The sequence below is a fragment of the Chlamydotis macqueenii genome, chromosome 2 (genome assembly GCF_036417535.1).
Source record: "Chlamydotis macqueenii isolate bChlMac1 chromosome 2, bChlMac1.mat, whole genome shotgun sequence".
Lineage (NCBI taxonomy): Eukaryota > Metazoa > Chordata > Aves > Otidiformes > Otididae > Chlamydotis > Chlamydotis macqueenii.
The window spans coordinates 128,161,368-128,183,198 of record NC_141557.1 but is presented as its reverse complement, the minus strand read 5'-3'; the positions used below and the strand labels follow the sequence as shown (position 1 = coordinate 128,183,198).

Here is a 21,831-nt window from a genome sequence, read left to right as displayed (position 1 = left end):
GAAATACTTGGGTCACTATAGCACAAACCAATGTGCTTTTCAGCAAGTATGCAACAAATCACAGCAGTGCCCTTTCAGAGAAACTTAGGAGCTTAACTTCAGAAGAGCAATTAAAATAATCCATACCTATCGTGCTGCACAGCTTAAGATACCTAAAGTTCCTTGGAGACCTAATGCTAGGCTTCTGGGTCTGCTCAGTTGTCACCCTGTCTTTGTTGCAATAATTGCCCAAGATCCTGCCTTTTAGCTAAAGCTGTTTGGGAGATGCAAAACAGGCATAAGTCTCCAAAGAGACCCAATTTGTGAGGCATACAGTGGCCATGAAAAATTCACGGATGTTGGGGATCCACCAGGAAACGGGAAGTCTGAGATTCAAGCCCTCTTCCTCCTGGTGAAGTCTGGAGCTCCAGCTCCAGTCCCAGTGGAGTTCCTCAGTCACCAGGCAATGGTGACAAAAGGTTCAGTCGACTTCTCCTGGGAAAGCTGCTCCAGGCAAGATCCATATGCTGGGGAGGAGGAGGAGGGGTCCTTGGTTCTGCAGGTTAGGTCACTTGACATGGGGACAGAATGCTGGCATTCTTGACACCTTTCTGCTCTTTATCAAATGACAATTTTGGGATAATGTATAAACAGTCTGAGGCTGAGGACATGATTTCAGGCTCCTAGTATCTGCTTCCCAGAGAAGCCTAACTAGCCCTGACCTAGGTTTCTGCATTTGTGTGAGAAAGATCTCTAAGGTACCCATGCCTTTGCCATCTTCTATAAGCTGTTTCCATTTCCCTTTCTCAGATGTCCCCCCCCGCCAAAAAAATGTACCACATAGACTGTATGTAGATAATACTTAGCAAATTCTATTCTCAGAGCATCATAACATTAACTCCCTTTGTTGTCTTTTTCCTTACAGAAAAAAACTTTTTCTGAGTATTTTCTGCCACTAAAATGTACAGGAGAAGCCATGTATTGTCTGAGGATGTTTGGGAAATGTCAGGCTCCCATCTGAGTCACTTAATGCATTTTCTGATTACCTGTTCAAGACGACTCACAATATTGTGTAAGTCAGCGTTGCCACACGACTCGCTTATGTCACTCAGCAACCTGGGAAGGAGCCAGGAATTTTAGCTCTGTTCCTGAGTTTCAGCTGTTTGATCAGTCTTCTTTCCTTAGGACAAATGCTTGCAAATTTTCACAGAGATAATTATTTTTCATAACTGCAGTTGTAAGGCTAGTTTGACCTACCATACCTAAACATATTTGTACAAAAGTGTACTTAAAAATATCAATTAATATATAAAGGATTCTTCCTATTTCTTTGTATGATGTAGAAGGAATTTTCTACCCAGGTAAAGTCAGCTTCAAAATTGTTTGCTGTTTAGCTAAAGGGATAAAAATTCCTTTGGGAGGTCTGAACTAAATGAAGCTATAGATTTCAGAGCTGGAGGTTTAATAATTCCCTCTGCTGTATGCTCAAAGGCGCAGAGCCCTCTTGGGCAGAGGCTACAGTTTGCCAAATTCATTGCATGAATGCTGAAAAGACCCTGATCCACTCAAACACAGAAACAACTTGTCATTACTTGCACTGTCAATACCTGAAAACATGTGACCTTTGCTGCTGGCAAAGTAACATCTTATAGCCCAGAGGTACATTAAATGAGCTTAACGTAGAATTAGTTTGACACTAACATTAATCTAGGGCATGTGGACTTCGGAGAATCACAAATCTTCTTTTATAGCTTGAAGCAGGTCAAACATCTCCCTTTATAGAAACAACATTTGAGTTCACACAGATAAAGAAAATACCCATTATTTAAAATAAACATCTCTAAGACATATACAAAATATTTAAATTAAGTAGCTGCATTCTGTCCTGCTTACTTTTTCTCTGCAGTTTAAACAGCACGTGTTGTTCTGCTCCTCACTAAACTCTTGTTTAGTTTGCTAGCACCAACAAAATTCCACATCTCTGAAATGGCTGCATTTCAATGATGGGTGAAATGTTCCTTCTTATTTTCTTCATATGATGAAGTAAGAGTGCCACCTGAAAATGTATTTCTTTATTTATACTTATAGAAAAGACATAAATCTGCAAAAAGAAAAAGTCAGTGAAACTAAGAGTCAGAAATCTCTTCTATTCTTATTTAGATAGAAGGTACATATATGTCAAGCTTGTATTTTAAAACTCTGATCTATGGAAGTATTTTGTTACTATTCAATGAACTGATCAAGAATGTACGTAAACTGTTGTCCTGCGCTGACTTTTCAGTTTGCAAAGTGACACCTTCTTCTTCAGTAATATTTACTTAGTGAATAACAAATTTCAGAACTAACCCAACGACAAAAAAAAGAAGAAAAGTTTAGCCCCTTTTTTTCCTGCTATCTCTTCCTGACCAATAATGTTAAAAAAGTAAGCAGATTTTTATGTCACCTTGTGTATTAACTCAATAGTTAATTACATTCCTGGCAAATACAGTGGGGCAAGTCCTTCGGAGGTAAATGGCTTCTTCAGATGTTATAATGGTGATAATCTAATGAGTAACTCTATATAGGGCATCTAAAGTTTGTAGCCAGCAAGTCTTTGCTAAAGGAATATGTCTAATATAGCCTGTATACCTTTACTTCTTGTGATTTTTGAGATAGAAGTTATGTTTGTAAAATTGCTTGCTAGACAGCAGAAGCTGTATAACTTTAATACATTCACTGTAACCCTCATGAATCACAGAAGACATGGGAACCTTGTGATACTGGTCTTATGATAGAGCTGCACATCAATAAAAATCACCACAAATACTTCAGAAATCCGAAAGCCCAAATAGAACATCTCTATCTTTGAAATGTTCCTGGAATGAAAAAGATCCACTCAACTCTTTCTTATCACCATTTTTTTTTTCCAGCGACCACCTATAAGCATGCCTGTGCTGTCTATTCCAGTTAATATCCTTTGAGTTAATAGTTAGGTCTTTGTTGCTGTTGTATTTCAGAATCATGCTTTACATCACCTCTCTTTGTTTTTATCTCAGTCCATGCCATGTATGTGATACAATAATCAAACTAGGAGAAGAGTCTCTCAGCAGAGACCCAGCAGAAAATTTCGGTGCACCTGAGAATCAGACCGTGCACTCAGAACGTGGTACAACACTTGGTAGCAACTAGAAGGTAGATAATGGGGAAAGGATAAAAATCACCACTACTCCCTCAAAATATTCTCAAAATATTTCTCTTATTTCATAAGGTTAAAAATTCATCACGATCCATCTGAGTACCTTGAGGTATAAAGGCTATTCACTATGTTTGTTCTGAGCATCGCAGAATATAATCCTTCTAGAATATTAAGTGTAACCTGAGCATGAGGCTCTCCAAATACAGTTCACCACTTCCATGGCATTGTGACCACTAGTTGGGATATTTACAAATTTATCTCAATCACAACCTAAATTAAAAGACCAAGTTTCCAAAGAAAATTTGTATTCTTTTGATATCTTATGGTATTCTGGATTATTTCAATAGTTATGCATAGTTTTAAATATTCAGGAACATGCAGTGTACATGATGGTTTCATTTGGTACTATTTAAACTATGAAAAGTTGTGGGGAAGGTCTCCTACCTGAAAGAAAAAGTTAATGTGTGTATAAGAATCTAAAAAAGCTAGTGAAGAATGTTTTCATTTCAGTTACAATTACTGTGTCATCATATCTTTATTTGCTTTCAATTAGTTGCATGGATGAACATTGTCACTTAGTCATGTCTCCAGCTGTTTATAAATATAGAATTAATGGCTATAAAGCCTTGCTTTGTTAATCAGTGGTTATATTTTATTGCCTTAGGCATCTTAATTTACATCTCATAGGATTTCCAAATCCCATAGAAGCTCTGGACCTGATCACCAAGGGGTCTGAGAACGCCGTCAGTGGGAACCAGCGTGGCCTGCAGCTTCCAGGATCAGTTCCTAGAGAGATAAACATGCCCACTGTGTGATACACAGCTGCTGAGCCGTAAAGCCTGGGATTTCTCTATGGCGTTTATGAGCATCCCATTACTGCATTATCCAAGCACTCTGTAATCTTAAATGTGTGTATTTCCCCAGCTCTCCTTTGAGATGGTGAAGCAATGTTTTCCCTGTGGCACTGACTGTAACGCTGTCATACAGGAAGTCCTGACTGGGCAAGGAAGTGAGGTAAAGTTCCTCTAAATATCAGGTTAATCAACTAACTAGTGCACCAGCTTTCTCACTGCAGTGTGGCACCAAAGGATCTGAGAAGGGGGTGATTACTGACTTAGAGAATGTTTCATGTATACCTTATCTCTCATCTGTACACACTCCTATATATTATGAACTGCAAAACTGGCTGGAAACCCATGCATTTTTTTTTTCCACATGAGGAATAAAAACATGGTTCAATTCTTCCCTGGAAGTAACATCCTCACTCTCAATGTTTCTTTAGGTAAGAGCCTGCATTTCACTAACACATAATGTGGTTGCTTGTCAAGACCAAAACCTACCATGCCTTCACGTGATGTAGATAATAGGCCATTTTCTTCTTCCTTCTAGGAAGAGATTGAGGAGGTGGTAGGGAAAATGATTAAGACTTGAGGCAACAATGAGCAAAAAAAAAAGTCTTAGATCTGTAAATCTGCAAGGAAACAACAAGTGTTGGAAAGTTTTCCCGTTAGTGTTTCTTGGCCCTGAGTCAGTAAGCTGCTTCATTGCTATGTCAATAGCACATATACATACATAAACACATGTCCAAGGACTTTTCTCACTGCAAGTAGATTTAAGCAGTTGCATATATGTCATTTTTTTTTTCTAGACGACCAAAAAAGTCCTCTGTGAAGGAATGTTAATCTTACCCATTTACTTCACACAAAAAGCATTTACAGTTTTAATTTTACTGTATCTCACCACTCATGTCACATTAGGCAGTTCTGATTGTATGGTTTTGCTTTAGCTGTTTACTTTTGTCATTCTCATCTTGATATATAAAGCCAGAAAAGAGTTTTCTTTCTAGCATTCTTTTTTTTTCCCATTCCCTGACTATAACATTACAACCTTAATGATGCTATAGGTCTACTTCCTAATAAAGACATTTTGCATGTTTGCAAGAAAAACAGTGAGATACATCTGGATCAAGTTACTCGCAGTAGAAGTGTGTTGCTGAAAAAAAATCTCCATTCTTCTTAAGAATCCATCTGAATGGAAATATTTGGAAGTGGTAGAGGAAATAATGACACATACAATTATTTTTAAAAATCCTCTTTAGAAACATTCCTTACATGAAATACTAAAAGTATTTTTATCAGACTATGCATGTCCTATTTAATGCCCTTGCATAGCACCAGTTCTCCACTAAGGCATGGTAATAAAATTGATAATGGATAGGAAGGAAGTAGCTTAGCTCCACCTAAATGTGGGAAAATGTTTATAAATACTTCCAGAGACTGGCATTTTAAAAGCTTGATCTTGAAATCTTAAGAGTACACTTACAGAAAAGTTCCTGCCTTCAGTTTGGTGCAGACTGGGAAGGAAGTTTTTGAATCTGTTTTTCTCTGCCCATCTCTGTTTTCCTGAGCGTACTCTCAGCATACTGCTCACCAAACTGCTGACAGTCTGTTCCTCATTAAGGCATGCAGTGTGGAGAAACACGCCGGTAAGAAAACCAATGAAGCAACCTAATCAGCAGCTGAGAACTCCTTCCACTAAGTAGCAGGAGGAAACGAAGGAGAAAAACCTCATACTTCCTCTTTGGAGCTCTACTGGTGTGAACTAATTTAATAGGGACGAGCAGCCACAAAGGCAAACAAGTGCCTGTTGCTTCATATAAATGACATGTGGTGGGTTATGGACATACTAAAAATGAATCCCAGAATCTTCACTTTCACAGCTTCTAAAGGGAAAACTCCAAGATCACAGACTTTCTACTGTATTGACAAGCTGTAAAAAACTCCCTCTGGATCTTAATCAACGGTGTATATAGAAAAAAATAGAAAAGGTTTATGTATGAGAGGGTGATGGAAAAGAAAACCAAATGGAAAGGGTGTTTGTTTACCAGGTCAGATCAGAAATGTGCTGCTGGCAAGAAAGTCACAAGATAGAGAGGAAATGAAGCGGCAAGGTTGTGTCTCTGTGGAATATCTCATTTTATCAGCTATGTCTATTGTAGTTAAAAGCCATTTACCCTAATGCTTTTAGGGGGAAACCCCCTTATCTTTGAGCTTGTAATCCCCTTCTACGTAATCCTCTTTTCTAAACCAAGAAACTTGACAGCATGAGAAGAAAAAAGAGTTGAGAATGAATCAGTTTTGTTTCCAAAAGTGGAATATACTAATGAGATGGAACGAAGATCTATGATGGCAGAGATCACTTGGTAGGGATGCAGAAGCAAATAGTTCAGTGTATGCTTCTTAGCAGATAATCTTCGTGTGGGTGTGTGTCGAACACGTATGTATATGCAGCAGAGATGTATCTTTATGTTAGAGGATTTTCCCATGGGACTTCCCTATTTTTGGTAGGTATTTCCTTCTGACCTTTTAGCAGGAGAGAAAGAAAAAGCCTCTAGACAAGGAGTTGAAAACATTTGACAAGATCCTGGGTACAGAAAGGCTGCCTGATTACAGATTCAGCATGACCTGGCTGCATCCTGTGTAGAAAACTAGTAACAATAAAACACCACAGCACAGAAAGAGGAACCCTACAAAAAGATCATAGTTCTGCTGTACATCTTCTAGCAGGACACTGAGCAATATGTTCTGCTGATAGACCAGTGACTGTGGTCTCATTGTGCATGCAGTAAAATGAAGGGTGATGTAGTGAGCTGTAAATAAATGTTACTTGCACTTGCTGTGTGTCTCTGTGCCTTAGCTTCTCAGCCTCTCCTAACAATCTGCTACCCCTTGGGATTCTTCTGAGTTGTTCTGTGAGACCCATCTGACCACTTACACAGGTTTCTTGCTTGGAGACACCACTGGTCAGCCCAGTAGTCTTGACCTATAGATCCCTCATACAAATTCACTCTCATAAGTCCTGTAACCTGGAGTGAAACACTGTAATGCAAACCTCTCCGGTTTTTGTTTTAAGATCATGCTCATTTTAGATGGAGTAAAACGGGTTTTTCAAGCTCTTACACTTCCCAAAAATAAACTGGGATCCAAAAGCCTCTTTGGAACTGAGACTTGGATCTGTGTGTGTGCAGTAATGAAACTACATTTCTAAAAAAGTTGACCCCAAGGGTTAAGTTGTATTCAACTTAATTAACTGAAGTTGGCTTTTGGAATGTCAGTGGATAATGTGCCAAGAAAGTCTTTGCGCTGAGAGTGTCATTAATAGATTATATACATAAGAGACATGATTTTTAAGCTTCAGGTCAAAAGGCTGCCTTTTCATTTTTCTTGGAACTTTCCAACTATTTTATCCATGTGCAAGTGATAACATTTTATTTCATAATAAATATTCTGAAGGCTTTCCTAATACTGACAAATATGAATTACATTTATATATACTTCACAGTGATAGTTGCATTGTATGAGATACCATGACCCTAAATCTGTAGAGAAGAAGTATGTTTATGAATTTTTCTTGAGAAATCTCTCTACAACAGCAGATGATGTAGTCAATGAAGAGTGAACCTCTTTTTTTTTTTTTTTTTTTTTAAATAATCTTTGGATCTGCAAAAACTACTTGGAAATCTTCCAGTATGAAGTCCTTCATAAGACTGTTGGTGCTTCCTGCCTTTGGTAGACTGGGAACATCACCAAAATGATCGCTTGGCATTTCATTTAATAGAACTGGATGGTACTGCAAATAATAATCCAATTCATTCTCCTCAACAGAAGCAAGATCAGTTATCTAAATCGTGTTGTTTCATAACTTCCACTTCAGTGGAAATCTAAGGCATGCATTTTCTTGGCCTTACTCTAGGTAACCTCTTTAAGAGCAACATAGGAAAAATATAGATAAACCTATAGATAAACCTAGGAAAAATTTAGATAAAGTTGAGAGAGAACATTAAGATATAACTGGAGCTAATGACTAGATTGATGGTATAGGATGGCCTGGATATCCTGATATACTGTATGCAAGGAAACAATATGTGCTTTTTATGGGACTAATATACAGCCGCACATCTGGAGGGAAAATAAAGCAAATTGAATAATCTTATATTCATTCTAATTTTTACGAAATGCTATCTGAAGATTTGGTAATTTAAATAGTCTGTAATTAAAATAAACTATGAGCTAACATGTCAAATAGTAACTGGTTCCAAACAAAATTCAGTACAAAGTCTCATATGTAAAATAAACTTGATGTATACCAGCTGTCTTTCATTGCTAGTAATGTCTTAATTTTAAATCCAAATTTACCTCTGCCACACATATACTTGCTATTAAATCACATCCATTTGCAAATTGTTTAACTAGAATTATTTTATGTAAATGAGGTGACAGAAAATAATACAGATGAGGGAAAAACTGAATCTCAGAGAATTTCAGGCTTCTTGCTCTGTGGTCTGTCATGTGGCTTTATATTTTTATTTGTTAAGTTGAGACGTATGATTTGATACTCAGCCCAGTGCCGTAATTCCCACATAACAAGGTCACCACACAACTTGCTGTGACCTCCTAATTCCACCTAAAAGTGAGCCAGGCCTTGAAAGCACGTAACTAGTGCGGATCTTTAAGAATTGCTTTGACAGAGTCACGTAAGACAGCTTCATAGTGCTTTTCTTTACTGTGACCAGCTGCATACAGTGAGATTAGCTTCAAGTTTTCATAATCATCATGTTTATGTAAACAAGGGAAAATTCCAAACCATTACTTTTTGCTTAATGTATATCTTTCCCTGCAGGAAAAGTGCACTTTTATCTTGATATAACCCAAACCTATAAAATATTCTTTTCTGTAGGCTCAAGAAAGGCATATATTTTGTTCACAGGGTATTATTCAACAACCATGACACATACAATTTCTGGATGTCTAAAAAAATAGAAAGTTAGTAGCAGCAAACTTTGGATTGAGAAGCTATCTGTGTAATCATTTACTGGCTCACTAAAATGTTAAGTGTCCTTGGGTTAGTCTTGAGCCTTTAAAGTTTGGCAGGATAGAACCTCCAGAAGATTTACTACAGCTTAATTATTGACCTGACATAATACTTAGACTATGTAGCACATGCTGATGGCTTGTTTGGTTTAATTAATTACTGAATAAGCATTTTATTTTTGTACCTTTGAAGATTTCCTGCAGTTAATGTGCCTTGGTTAATTTTCATAGCATTGGACAGAAGTCTGTGTGTCTTCTCTGTGAATTTATTATAGGCAAAACCTGCAAAAAGGGGAAAACACATTAATACTTACAGCTGCTAGGAATCACACATTTTAATTGTAACACAAGCTCTGTTCATACTGGATTTAGAATTCATTTGCAAAACTAAACTTATTTATTCCTATTTACTTTGCTGAATCACATGCAGAACCAAGGTTATCCATATCTAATTACCTTGCTTACAAGTCAGTAAGCTGCCATAGTTAAAATAATTGAATCATTAGAAAGCATACATTAATTTTTAAAGATCCTGACTTCCACGTGTTTTGTTCATTATTAAAGTACCTATCAAGATGTACCTGCTTTTTCAGTGCCTTAATACAGCCAAGAAAACTTACAGCAGATGTTCTTCTACATCAACAACAACAAAAAAAATTAAATAATTTAGTCATTTCTACTATTGTAAAATAACTGTACAGGAATTATAAGCTATATTTTATTTAGCTGTCAAAATCAAATGAAAGTGCTTTCCTTTTGTATTCTCTGTGGGAAAGCTCTGTCAAATTTAACAGAGTAGTATCTCTTCAGGTTAAGCATATTCTTACTGTTTGGCTAACAAAACTTTTACATCTCCAGCCTCAGATTCTAATGGATGGTTAAAATAGCTAGAGTCCATCACTAAGTTCTGTAACTTGTCAGGATATTTTCTGAGAATATTTGTAATATTTTAATAGAATTTTCAGTTTAAGAGATACTTGTCATGGCTGTCATAACTGTTCATTAATTTATTTGTTCTTTTCTAAAATGAAGTAATATTAAAATCATATGTAAATTAGCACAAATTAGTCCATTTTTTCTTTAGGCAATGTAACTACCAGTATCTACTATATTAATCTAAATTCCTCACTCATCTTCTTCCTTTGAAAGGAACCAATCAGTTTATATATACTTTCTCCTCTTCTGACCTGAGCAACTACTACAATGCGGGATCTCATAGGTGACTCCAGTCAGAAGAAAGTTTCATTGACGGAAGAAAAAAGCTCTGTTTCATTTATTTTCACGAACACAGGAAGTATTTTGTAGGCATGAGCTGTAGTTTCACATTTGCTTAGCCTCAACTAGTCACAAACTTCTGATAGTAGAGACATCACCTTCCCCTTCCATCCTGGTCGCCTATTTCTCCAGCATGTGCCAGCACGCACACTTCTGGGGTTGATGGGAGCCAAGTGAAGGAACTAATCTGACCAAATATTAATGCTGCCAGCCCAAAATGTATCAGAAAATGAGCAAGCAGGTTAGTTTTCAGATGGGTCAGCTCTGTCATCTGGCTCCCTGTGTTGTCACAGTGCTGCTGGTGCTGTCACAAGAAAGAGCAGGACTGGGAGCCACCAGCCCAGCAGTCAGCACAGACATCTTGAAACCTCTGCCTTGGACATGTGACCACTAAAACCAGCAAACAGGGTTTTTCTGCCTAAGCCAGCCTGTCAGCTGAGAAAGCCTTTCTCTAGGCTTTAGTTTTCTCTGTTGTTGAAGCCTCTTTGTCAGTCTGTCTGCTCCCCTTCAGGATCTCTCTCCATCTGGCTCACCACCCTTCTGGAAGGGCCAACCAAAGCCTGGTTGCCGAATGCTTACGCACTCTCAAACAGCTCTGAGGTTTGACTTTGGTTTTGGAACAAGCATGCTTTCCTATTTCTTATGGCTTGTTTATAAGGGCAGTGGCAAGGAAGTCTATCTGGTTTGAGGATAATGAATGCAGTTAGATTCTTCACTTCAGAACTTCTGAAAGGTCAAACCCAACCTTATTAGGAAAACTCTGGTGACTTGCACAGACACCAGCAACAGGAACAATGAACACATATGGGGAGCATTATTTCATGCACAGCTGGGTACCTAGGACCAAAAAAAAAGAAAAAATCACAGGAAAAATTGGGGCATTTGTAGCTTCCAGGGAATGGAGTGGGAGGAAAAAGAAAAGAAAGAATAAACCCTTCCTTTAACAAACCCAAAATGGATATAGCATAAATCAAGAAATCTGAAATACATAGACCCCTAATATGCTGTTACCAAATGAAATGTAACCTTTGCTTCTCTAATGTGAAAGAAGTCAACACAGTGGCATATACAGTGCTTGGCAGTGCACTCATTGTCTCAATTAATCAGAAAAGATTGTGAATTTTAAATCGCCAGCTTTAAGGTGGGTAAGACTGTGAAGGTCTGGATAAGTTCAATAAAAAGTTGCCAGTATTTGGGAACTTAAGAAATTACCTCACAGTTATTATTATGCTATAAATAAGTACTTGCAATATTACAGTCCTCTAAATCTTACCTTTTTCTTATGCAAGAAAGAAAAACTGTCATTATTTTTCCACTCCTCCTCAGTTCAGTCTTTTTTTTTTTTCTGTAATAAATAAACCAATAGGAAGTTATAACAACTTTTAAGCAATAAATTTAATAGTATTTTAAAGGAAAAAAAAACCAAATCACTTGCATTTATCTATACATTATTTCTAGAAACATATCCCAGCATGATAAGAAAGACATTGTATAGAGTAATGGTTTTTTGAACTGTCCCATAAGCCTCACTGAGACCATTGCCTCTTATTTCTGCAGGGAAGGGTTACAGCAAAGTACATTGCTACTGCAATTTTCTTCATTTGTCAACAATTCACTTTCTTCTTTAATTCTTTTCTTGAGAAGATTATACTGATAGTGTACAGTATCTACAGAGGGCAGTAGCTCTCTAAAACTGCTTCTGCAAGTGCAAAACAGAAATCCAGTAAGGCTTATTTAGATTCCAGCCAGTAAGTTTAGTTAAGCCTGCTTCCTAATAAATCAAAAACCAAACCAATGTGCTGTTAGGTTTTCAAGTTGGTAGTGGCTGTAAAAAACCAATAGGTCTTCTGGGATTTCACCTTGAAAATTTAAGCCCGGAGTCTAGACTGAACACTCTTAATGTACAACAAAAATACATAGCTATGAAATAATCTGAGACATGAAAAATAATGTTATTATTATATTACCTAAGATGTGTTTTTGGCTCTGTTTCTTTGAGAGATTGGTCTCTTCACCTTTTAATAACGTATTTTTTTTTGTTGATCAGTTTCCAATTTCTTAGCAGTGCTGTAATAGCTAGGATAATCAGATTGAGAGGTTTCCTTGTCATTCTTGCTAGCTGCCATTGAACCTTTTTACTCACCGTTAATGTCACAGAAAGTTATGGGCAACTAATGGAGACTTATATTTCTCTCTGGGTACCCTTAGTATCCTTGGGCATGTATATTGCTTGGGCCAAGAGGCTAGGAGTTAAAAAAAGCACTCTTATAGGCAATCACACTCAACACAACTTCTCTGTCCCAGTGGCCACATAAGCTCTCCTTTGACCACATCATAGGAGCCAGCAACGACCTGCTGACCTTCTGAGTGCAATAACTCCTATGCAACCAGTGCTAGGGATGGGTGAGTGCACCAGGCCCCTTCCCACAGGAGTTGGCTGAGTGCACAGTAGTGTGACAGCAATTTTTTTCCCCCAGCAAAATCTGTAATATAATGAAAGGCCAAGGAGTCGCAACTGATATAGTTTTCCCACTTACTGTATCAGCTAGACCAGGTCTCAAGCACATGATGCAAGGAAAGATTAGCCATCAGCCACAGTATGAGAGGATGCGAAGAAGGGGTGGACATGCAAATGCTAGAAGATGGTTAATAATATTATTCCCTCAATTTTAGAACATAAATGAAGTTTTACTATGTTTTATTTCAGTTACTTGTCATAGTTACATGGAAGGGTGGGTTCTGATGCACAAGGCCAGATTTTTAGCCTCAGTAATATGAGTGCAAATCCCACTGAAGGGGTGACTGCAAATAGGTACCAAAGGATGAATCTTGGCCCTTAAATTGTTACAAAAAAGAGTATTTTTTCCTATTATTGTTGTTGTTATGGGAAACAAACTGGCAAAGAACTTTTGGAAGGCAAGTGTTTTCTAATGGCCAAGAATGTAATAGCAAAGAAAATAAAGAAAACAAATTATCAAGATGAAAATAAGATAATGAAGAAAACAATGGTTAGAACAAGAAATTAAACAAAGGGAAGATGCTTAAAAAACAATCCTCACATCATTCCTGTTCACAATCAACAAGTTGACTGCATGTGAACAACACAAGCTTTTTTCTTTCCCTTTATAAAATATCTCCTTTTATTGTGTGAGATCCATGATTTTTTTTTCTTTTCTTTCTTGCTCACCCTTGCATTTAAGATGCTAGTTTCAAGTGATAAGATGAAATCAAGAATCATCTAATAACACCAGCTGGAGTGAAACATTGGCTTTAGGAACCTCTTTATCTACACATATAGAGTAAAAGAGTAAAAGAGTAAAAATACCAGATGATGAAGCAGAGTGGTGAGGAAATAAGTCATTGGATGATATACAGAAAAATGAGTCCAACAGCACTGGAATCAACAGGAATCTTTCCGTTTACTGTAGTGGGCATTGATCTAGTCTATTATAGAGCAGAAAAATGCACATGGAGGTGGTAGCTACCATTGTAAAACTTTCCAGATCCCTGTTTTCCACATTCATGAGCATATGAAAGTACAATACTTCCCAGTAGGTGTACAAACGAGTTCATTATGACTTAACATTAGAGAGGATGTTAGGCCACAATTTTATTCTATGGAAAAATGACCCATTTTATTCTTTAAATACTGTTGTGTTTAAATAAATTGGAGGAGCATTTTCATTTTTCTTCTCTCTTTCTTTTTTCTTCTTCAGGTTTCTGTGCACCGTTTACTACCTACATTCTGAATACAGCGTTAGTCGGGAACCTTGCCACAGCACATTTCCAACCTATGGTACAGATGGAGACTTAACAGTGTCCCATGACAAGAAAGGCTTACAGCATCCTGTAAGGCAAGATTAGTATTTACTGTTCTGCCTTTGAACAGCAGGTGTTTAGATACTGCTGGATGGCATATTGTTTGGGAATTTGGGGGAGTGTAGGTGTATGTGTGACAGCGAGAGGAATCCTTCCTATATAACACAGATAACCAATAAAACATAGGAGGGTTTGCTATGTGCTGGACTTTTCCCATACCTGGGACAAATTTCCAAATCATTGCAGAAGTGGTAATACATGACTGTTGCCATGTCCTGGGGCTATAATGATGCTATTTAAGTTCACAAAAGAAACGCCTCCAAGGAAGACCCAAGAGACTGTGGGGAGTGTTGTGTGTGATTCACTCCATCTCTGAGTCAGTCCTGAATTTACGTACTCATGCCAGAAGGGAGGTCTTTCAGAAAACAGGAGAATACTAGACCCACACCTTTCTAGACACTCAGCCAGAGGTGTGTTCATTACTTCCTCAGACCAAAGCTGTGTAAAGAATATCCTTATGCAGCAGCTTCCCATTTCACCCAGAAACAACTTTATTCCAGTGGAGAACTCAGTGATTTCTGTGTGTGTAAAGTGCTTTTGCACTTCCTGACTTTAAGTATTCTATACACAAGTTATAAGTGCAAGATGATTGCAGTTGCAACTCACAGAAAGCAGAATGACGTGGAAAAAATTTTGGTGGCTGACTTCACAAATGCCAATAAATGGACAAGAGAATCCAATTCCAGTTACCCGATAGTTTTTTGCTGGACCATCTATAGGAATGATTGCAGAGCAGTCTGAGCAACTTCTGGTAAGCATTTGATTCTTCTCTGGCCTTGTATTTCCCTTTGCCTTCAGTAGGCACTGTAAGAAATATTTCTGAATAAAGATATATCTTAATATTTCTCAGAACTGCAGCTCTGTTATTGACGCTTAAGGGAGCTCCAGCATACACAGAGCTCTCCCACTGCCTGGCACTGTTATAACGCCATCTAGCCTTGCTCATAATAGATTCAGAAGACAGAGAAGTGAAAAGGCACCAAATACCAGCAACTTATGAACACTATAGACATCACCACCCATGCAGCAGTATTGCTGTGACAATGGAAACATCTATTTTTAAAAAATCCAATGGATCATCCTATGCAGATCAATAGAATCATAGAATCATAGAATGTTTAGGGTTCAAAGGGACCTTCAAGGGTCTTCTAGTCCAACCGCCCTGCAAGGAGCAGGGACATCCCTGACTAGATCAGGTTGCTCAGAGCCTCATCCAACCTGGCCTTGAACATTTCCAGGGATGGAGCATCCACCACCTCTCTGGGCAACCTGTTCCAGTGTTCTACAACTCTCATTGTAAATTTTTTTTTTCCTAATACAACATCTATTTCTATTTGCAAAACAGTAACAATTAAAACTGATCTCATATGCTTCTAGATATTCATAACTCAGTGGGATTATCCCAGAAGACTAATTTCTAAAGGGCTTCTGTCACTTACTGCTAAAGATTCCTTGCTGAAAGAACTTCCATGATCAATATACTGGACACGCAAGGGGCAATTCAGTGGCAGTCATAAAACGACTCCTGCTCCCCGTTTCTGGGTGAAACAGTACAGAAGAAATCTTATTGGTGTCACCTTTTTGAAGTGTGAAATGCTGCTTTTTACTGTCATGAGCAAAAACCTTAAATTAAATAAAACTAATCTATGTACATCTTTTTTTTTCCTGAGACAACGGACTCTGCTCGTTATTTTTCATCACGGTTTTGGTGGATATGACTGAAAAATTGCCATAGTATTTGATCCTCCATTTGGAAAAACAAATTAGCCTGACACGTGAACCTATTTTGCTACATCGTAAAAATGCACTGGCTATAGGATTAAAGCCTGCTTCCAAGTGCTGAGCTAGCCAGCTAGTGACAAAACTGGACACAACTCTTACACTTCAAAAGAATAAAGGGTGTATTCTGCCTTTTAAATTACAAGTAGAAAGTCAAACTAAAAATTTGACCATTAAGTGAAATGAGGTAAAAATGCAATGAAGTCAAAGTAGCGGGTAATAAAAATATAATAAATATTCTACAATAAGATAAAAGATTCCATTCAACTCTGACATAGCAAGTCACTTTACATTTAAGTTGCAATTATTCCTACTTTGATTTAACCAAAAGGTTTGATTTGGTAAGTGTACCCATACTGAATAGATGTATAGGTCTGGGAGATGTTCCTATCATCGTTATTCCAGTGGAATTAATCACTGAGAAAAGTGGAAGCAAATATGACTAATCTTAGAAACAGCAAAAAGGTGGCAGAATCTTCTTGAAGTGAATCTTCTTGAAGTAGACTGAACCTGACAGGCACTTATTCCTCAAAAACCACTTTCATACAAACTGTTATAACTCCCCAGGGTGTAAGACATTCCTGTGTTTCTGCTATGCAACTGTGGGAGAAGAAAACAAATAATTTGCATTTAAAAGGATGTCTAGCTCAGTTAAGGTATCTGGAAGACTCTAGCAGCCCCAAAATAGACTTAAAATGTTAACTGATACTCAAAGTACATGAAGGGGGAGGTGGAGCAGGAAATTTCTTAGATGTAACTTGATGAGGGTTAATGAGTCCCCAATTATGTATGTGCTTTCTTAGTTGATAAAATATCAGCATCTCCCTTTGCCTTACTGTTCTGGCAAATTTGTTTTTTCAGCAGCCAAATACAGCCTTTTGTTTAGCGAGAAACACAAACTACAGGCTAGGTTGTTTCAGACAGGAAAAATAACTCAGGGGTTTAATAAAGCAGGCTTTTCCTATATTTCAGCACTTAAAATAACAAAGTTGCTGTGACTTGAAACCTGACTACTCCTTATCGCCTTCTGAACATAAAGAACAATGTCACTACAATCTATTAATCAAAAAGCAAGATGACCTCAATTTAAATATTTAAGGAGCAATTTAGGAAAGTGAAGCATGTGAAGGCAAGGAGGGAGGCAGGGAAGAGTACTTACTGGAAATTTTGCCTCTCTGATTTTGAGAACGTACAAGATTACTTGAAAAAGAAATGAAAATAATTATAAGTAATAATTATTTCATGCTATCTTGTTAATGTCATTGCTTTTTTGATTTGTTTTTTTTTTTTTTTTTTGAGAAATGTGGAACATTTCCATAGACACAACTGAACTCTCCCTTCTGCTAAGGGCTGCAGCACCACTGAAGTCTGAACTCATTTAAGCAGTTCTGGTTTGCTTTCCATTCCCCCTACCTCCTTTTTTGATTCCAGTGAACTGAAATGTGACCAAATGGCAGCATGACTGTGGATGGAAAAGATAATTTTCACACAACATTCTTCTCAGTGCTTTGGGGAAAACACACACATACAAACACATTTTCTCATGTTTGATTCAAGACGTGAAAAAAAAAAAAGGGCAAATCTATGAGAAATTTTTCTAAAATTGGAAACACACTTAAAAACTCTCCTATGTATTTGTTTTGTTTAGACTAATTAAGACTTCTGCTTTATGTTACCACAATAGACACTAAACATTTGCAATATATTTACTGAGGTTAAAGGAATTATGGTATGAATCTGTGTCTATTAGACCATTATCCTTAAGAAACACTGCTTTAGTAAGCAGTTGGAATATATTTTTATCAGTCAAAAAAGTGACTTGTCAGTCTAACCAGAGACATTTTACATCCTCAGTACATTATATCATAAAGAATGCTAGTAATTTTTTTTTTCTCAGGAAAAAAAAATAATCTGTTGTTGAAATCTTACATTACCATATTGGCATAGCTAGATTAAAGATGGAGGCAGAAGGACTCATGGATTGACTGGGAGCTATAGTTTGTGCTGCTTCTCTCATATCTGTGTAATTTGCTATACTGGTGGATATTATTATCCAGAACTGAAAAGTGGGCAATTCCTGAAGCAAAATATGTCCGAAAGAGGGAAAACTAAGTTAAATATTCTAACACTAGGGATATAGGGATTTACTTCTGTTGTTGTGCCTCCCACGAGTGCACACACATAGACAGAACAAACATTCACTTCCCTTATTAAAACATGATGGTGGAACTAGTTCTTACTAAGACAATTTTTTCCATGTCCTACTCACAAAATCTAAATTAGATTACAGTCAAGCTTAAGCCACATTAAGTCTCCCCTTCCAAGAAGATTTTTTTTAAACACATATCTTTTAAGTTTCTCCAGCAGTATGAAGGGCTGTGAAAGCTCTTAGTTATAAAAGTTATTTTAGATCTAAAAAAAGCTTGAGTCTACTTTATTTCATTCAGCTTTTGTATTGTATATTGTTAACTTTTCCTGAAATGCAAAAGCTGGAAAATTGATATCAGCAGTCTTCCCTTAATATCACGGTATGCAGGGTAGCACAATATCAAGACACCAGTAAAACTCAAGGCCCTGATGCATGATTTTGGCAATTCATACTCTGCCAAATTAAGAAGTTAGTTCTTCCAGCTGTTCCATTTTCTATACCTCCATCTCTGGCCAAGGTAACTGACCCTCTAACTGAGACAGCAGAATATGCTTCTTGTTTATAGCCCTGTATGTTAACTACCAGTTAAAAATGTCTATTTCCATTTACATCAATATGCAGAGCTGTGGATTGGAGCAGTTGAGGAGATGCTATGGAGCACATTCAGCTTTATTTGCAATGGGACCTCTAATCTTCAGGAGGTTAACGGAGCAACAGCTTGGGGGAGTGATTCTAAAATCACTCTGAGGCATCAGAGACTGCAGATCAGTGCAAAATAAAGATCCATGTTGAGGCTCCAAGCTGCAAGTGAGGATTTTAAGACCGTATTTCAGACCCATTGCCGTGCTGAGCAAGGAGCAGACCTAACTAGCTAGAAAGAAGGAAAGCTCTGCCTTCTTAGAGCTTGGGCATCTAAATTATCCTGGTCAGCAATAGACAATTCATCCTCTTGAGCAGGTTGTAGGAGGTGCTTAACCATTATATGGTCAAAGCTTTTGTGATTGAAAGAGCACTGCCGAAGAAATTAGAAACATCCTCCAGATGAGAGCGGTCACACACACCTCTCTTCTACGGAAGTACCTGTACTACACAGCTGCAAAGCTGGTGTGGGTTCAATGTTACACTTATTTAAGCAATGCGGAGTCAGTTTCAATGCATCTATATAAGTGAGTTTGCATTGATTTAAAAAGTCAATAAATGCCATTGTGGACAAGCTGTTAGTTTCAGAGACATTTACAGGTTTGTGGTGATGACTGCTATCACATATTGGTTACCTATAAGAAGCTACAAGATGATGGATAGTGAAGAAGGGTGGATAAAAACTGAATCAGACCATGCTTGCTAGCAACTCATTTCAGTGAAAAGGTCAAAAGTAGCAGGACAGTAACCAAGTTTTAAGAAATAAATGTTACTGAAGTTTAGGTTATTTTGAGTGTTTCAATGCTAAACCTTATAAACAAGTATCAGAACAAGTTTTCCCCTTTACTACAACTCTATAAAAATCCATGAAAGTTTCTTTCTCTTTATTTCCTCACACTGTGAAACTCTGACAAAGACAACAGGACCGAGCTTCAGGAAATGTGCATTCTACTCTAAATATCCAAGAACTGACTGAATGGTGCAGGTGGTCACATCACTTGCATAATGTAGGAGTCAGCAGTTTATTTCCTCTCTTACACCCCAACAACCTTCTCACTAAAAAAGTGATTCATATACCTTGCCCCAAAACTATGACAGAAACAATTAAAATTACGTTTCCTAGAATACTACCAGAGGATGGTAGAAGTGATGTGTTCCTAACTAAATGCTTGGCATTGAATGAATTGAACGTTCAGTGTCATTCACAAAGTTCTCAAGCTCAAACAGCAGGGAGCTTTATAAGAGGGCAAGTGCGAGCAAACTCAGGTAGAAATCAGACTGGCTAACTGGGAAATGAAATTACCTGGAATAATCACTAAAGTAAGATGGCTTTGGACTTTGTATGTTTTAAATTCATCAATTTCAGCTCTGTTGGTTAACTCCTTACCCAGAAACAAATATAATTTAAAAATAACTTTATAAGGACAATACTGGCATCAATAAGATATACATGTTGGACTAAAAATAGATTGTTTTAATTAGCAGTTCTAAAGTTACAGAGAACCACCATTACTGAGAATTGACAATGAAGTTATTGGAGGAACTTCAAGCAACATTAAGATGAAGGAAGGCGGCATTGCCAGAACAGCAAGGAACTCAGAGGAAGCAATACCACTGATGAAAAGAGATGCAAAATTTTAAAGGTTGTTTTCAGAGCTCCAGACTGTGGGCTGCAGTTGTTTGAAAGTGATCTATTTCAGGACTCACAAGGTTAAGTTAAAGTACTCTCAAACTTCTGAAAAAGGTAACAAAAATCCATAGCTGAAAATAAAACTTAAATTTAAAATAAAAATCTTGCATGCCTTTTGCTTATATGTTTTAAATAGTAGTCTTCAACACTATGTTTAGTTGGGCCGCACATAAAGCCATTGAATTTGAAAGAGGTCTTCTTAAAGATGACTGCTGTGACAGACCTGGCTGAAAATAGGAAGAGGACCATCCCATGTGAACATATTTCAGAGAAATATTTGTCCTGCAACTCCTTGTGACTGGAAGAGACATTTAAAGGTGAATTAGAAACAACAGGAACAAATTACAAGCTGGAATGGAGAGTTGCTTTAATATCTTTTTTTTTTTTTTTTTTTTTTAAAATAAATATCCAGTCTGCTCAGAGCCACTGAGAACCAAGGATAAAGTTCAAGAATAAAACTTAATTAAAGGTAAATAATGAAATCACAGCTTGCGGGCAAGCGCTTTAAGAAAAATAGTCAAATTTCATCAAGTTTGAGGATGACTCCAAACTGAGGGGAGCAGTGGATCCCCTCAAGAGAGAGGGCTGCGATTCAGAGGGACCTAGGTGGGCTGGAGCAATGGGTCAGCTGGAACCTTATGGGATTTGGTGAGGGCAGATGCTAAGCCCTGCCTCTGGGAATGAAGAGCCCTTTGCAACGATATGGGCTGGGGATGGACTGGTGGGGGTACAGCTCTGCTGAGAAGGACATGGAGGTGATATTAGACAGCAAGCTGAACCTGAGCCTGCAGTGTGCTCAGGGAACACAGAAGGCCAACAGCATTCTGGGCTGAATTAAAAGCCATATAGCAAGAGAGAGGTAATAATCTCCTTTTGCTTAGAACTCATTAGATGACACCTAGAGTACGATGCCCACTTTTGGGGCCCATAGTACAAGAATAGTAATGTTAAACTGGAACAAGTTCAGTGTAGGGCCATTAAGATAGCTGAGGGATGGAGCACTTGCCCTGCAGTGAGAACCTGTGGTACCTGGGCTTGTTCAGCCTGGAGATGAGGTGACTTTGAGGGGACTTCCCAGCAACTGTCTAGTACCTGTAATAATGTTATAAAGCAGATCGAGCCAGTCTCTGTCAAGAGACTGCAGTGCATGGCAGGAGTGCAAGAGGTAAGGGGCATAAACTGACACAAAAGAGAGTCACACTGGGTATAAATAAAAGCAACCTTCTTCCCTGTGACAAAGTCAAGTGACAAAGCAAGTTGCCCAAGACCTTATGCACTCTCCATCTTCTGGGGTTTTCAAGATCCAACTGGATAAAGCCCTGAGGAACTGGATCTGATCTCATAGCTAAGCCTCATTTGAGCAGGATCTGAGGCCTCCTGAGGTCCCTTCTAACCT

The 21,831-nt window shown here is 37.8% G+C and overlaps 1 protein-coding gene across 2 annotated transcripts in view; it reads right to left on the bottom strand.

The window, feature by feature from the left end:
- Nucleotides 1–21,831, bottom strand: part of SULF1 (sulfatase 1) — a 130,761-nt gene that overhangs the window by 95,336 nt on the left and 13,594 nt on the right. For both annotated transcript variants that reach the window (XM_086740924.1, XM_086740923.1), the window contains exons 3-4: nt 11,573–11,644; nt 9,210–9,306 (exon numbers count right to left, since the gene is read on the bottom strand). The gene's annotated coding sequence lies outside the window, so the exon portion shown is untranslated. The remainder of the gene's footprint in view (nt 1–9,209; nt 9,307–11,572; nt 11,645–21,831) is intronic.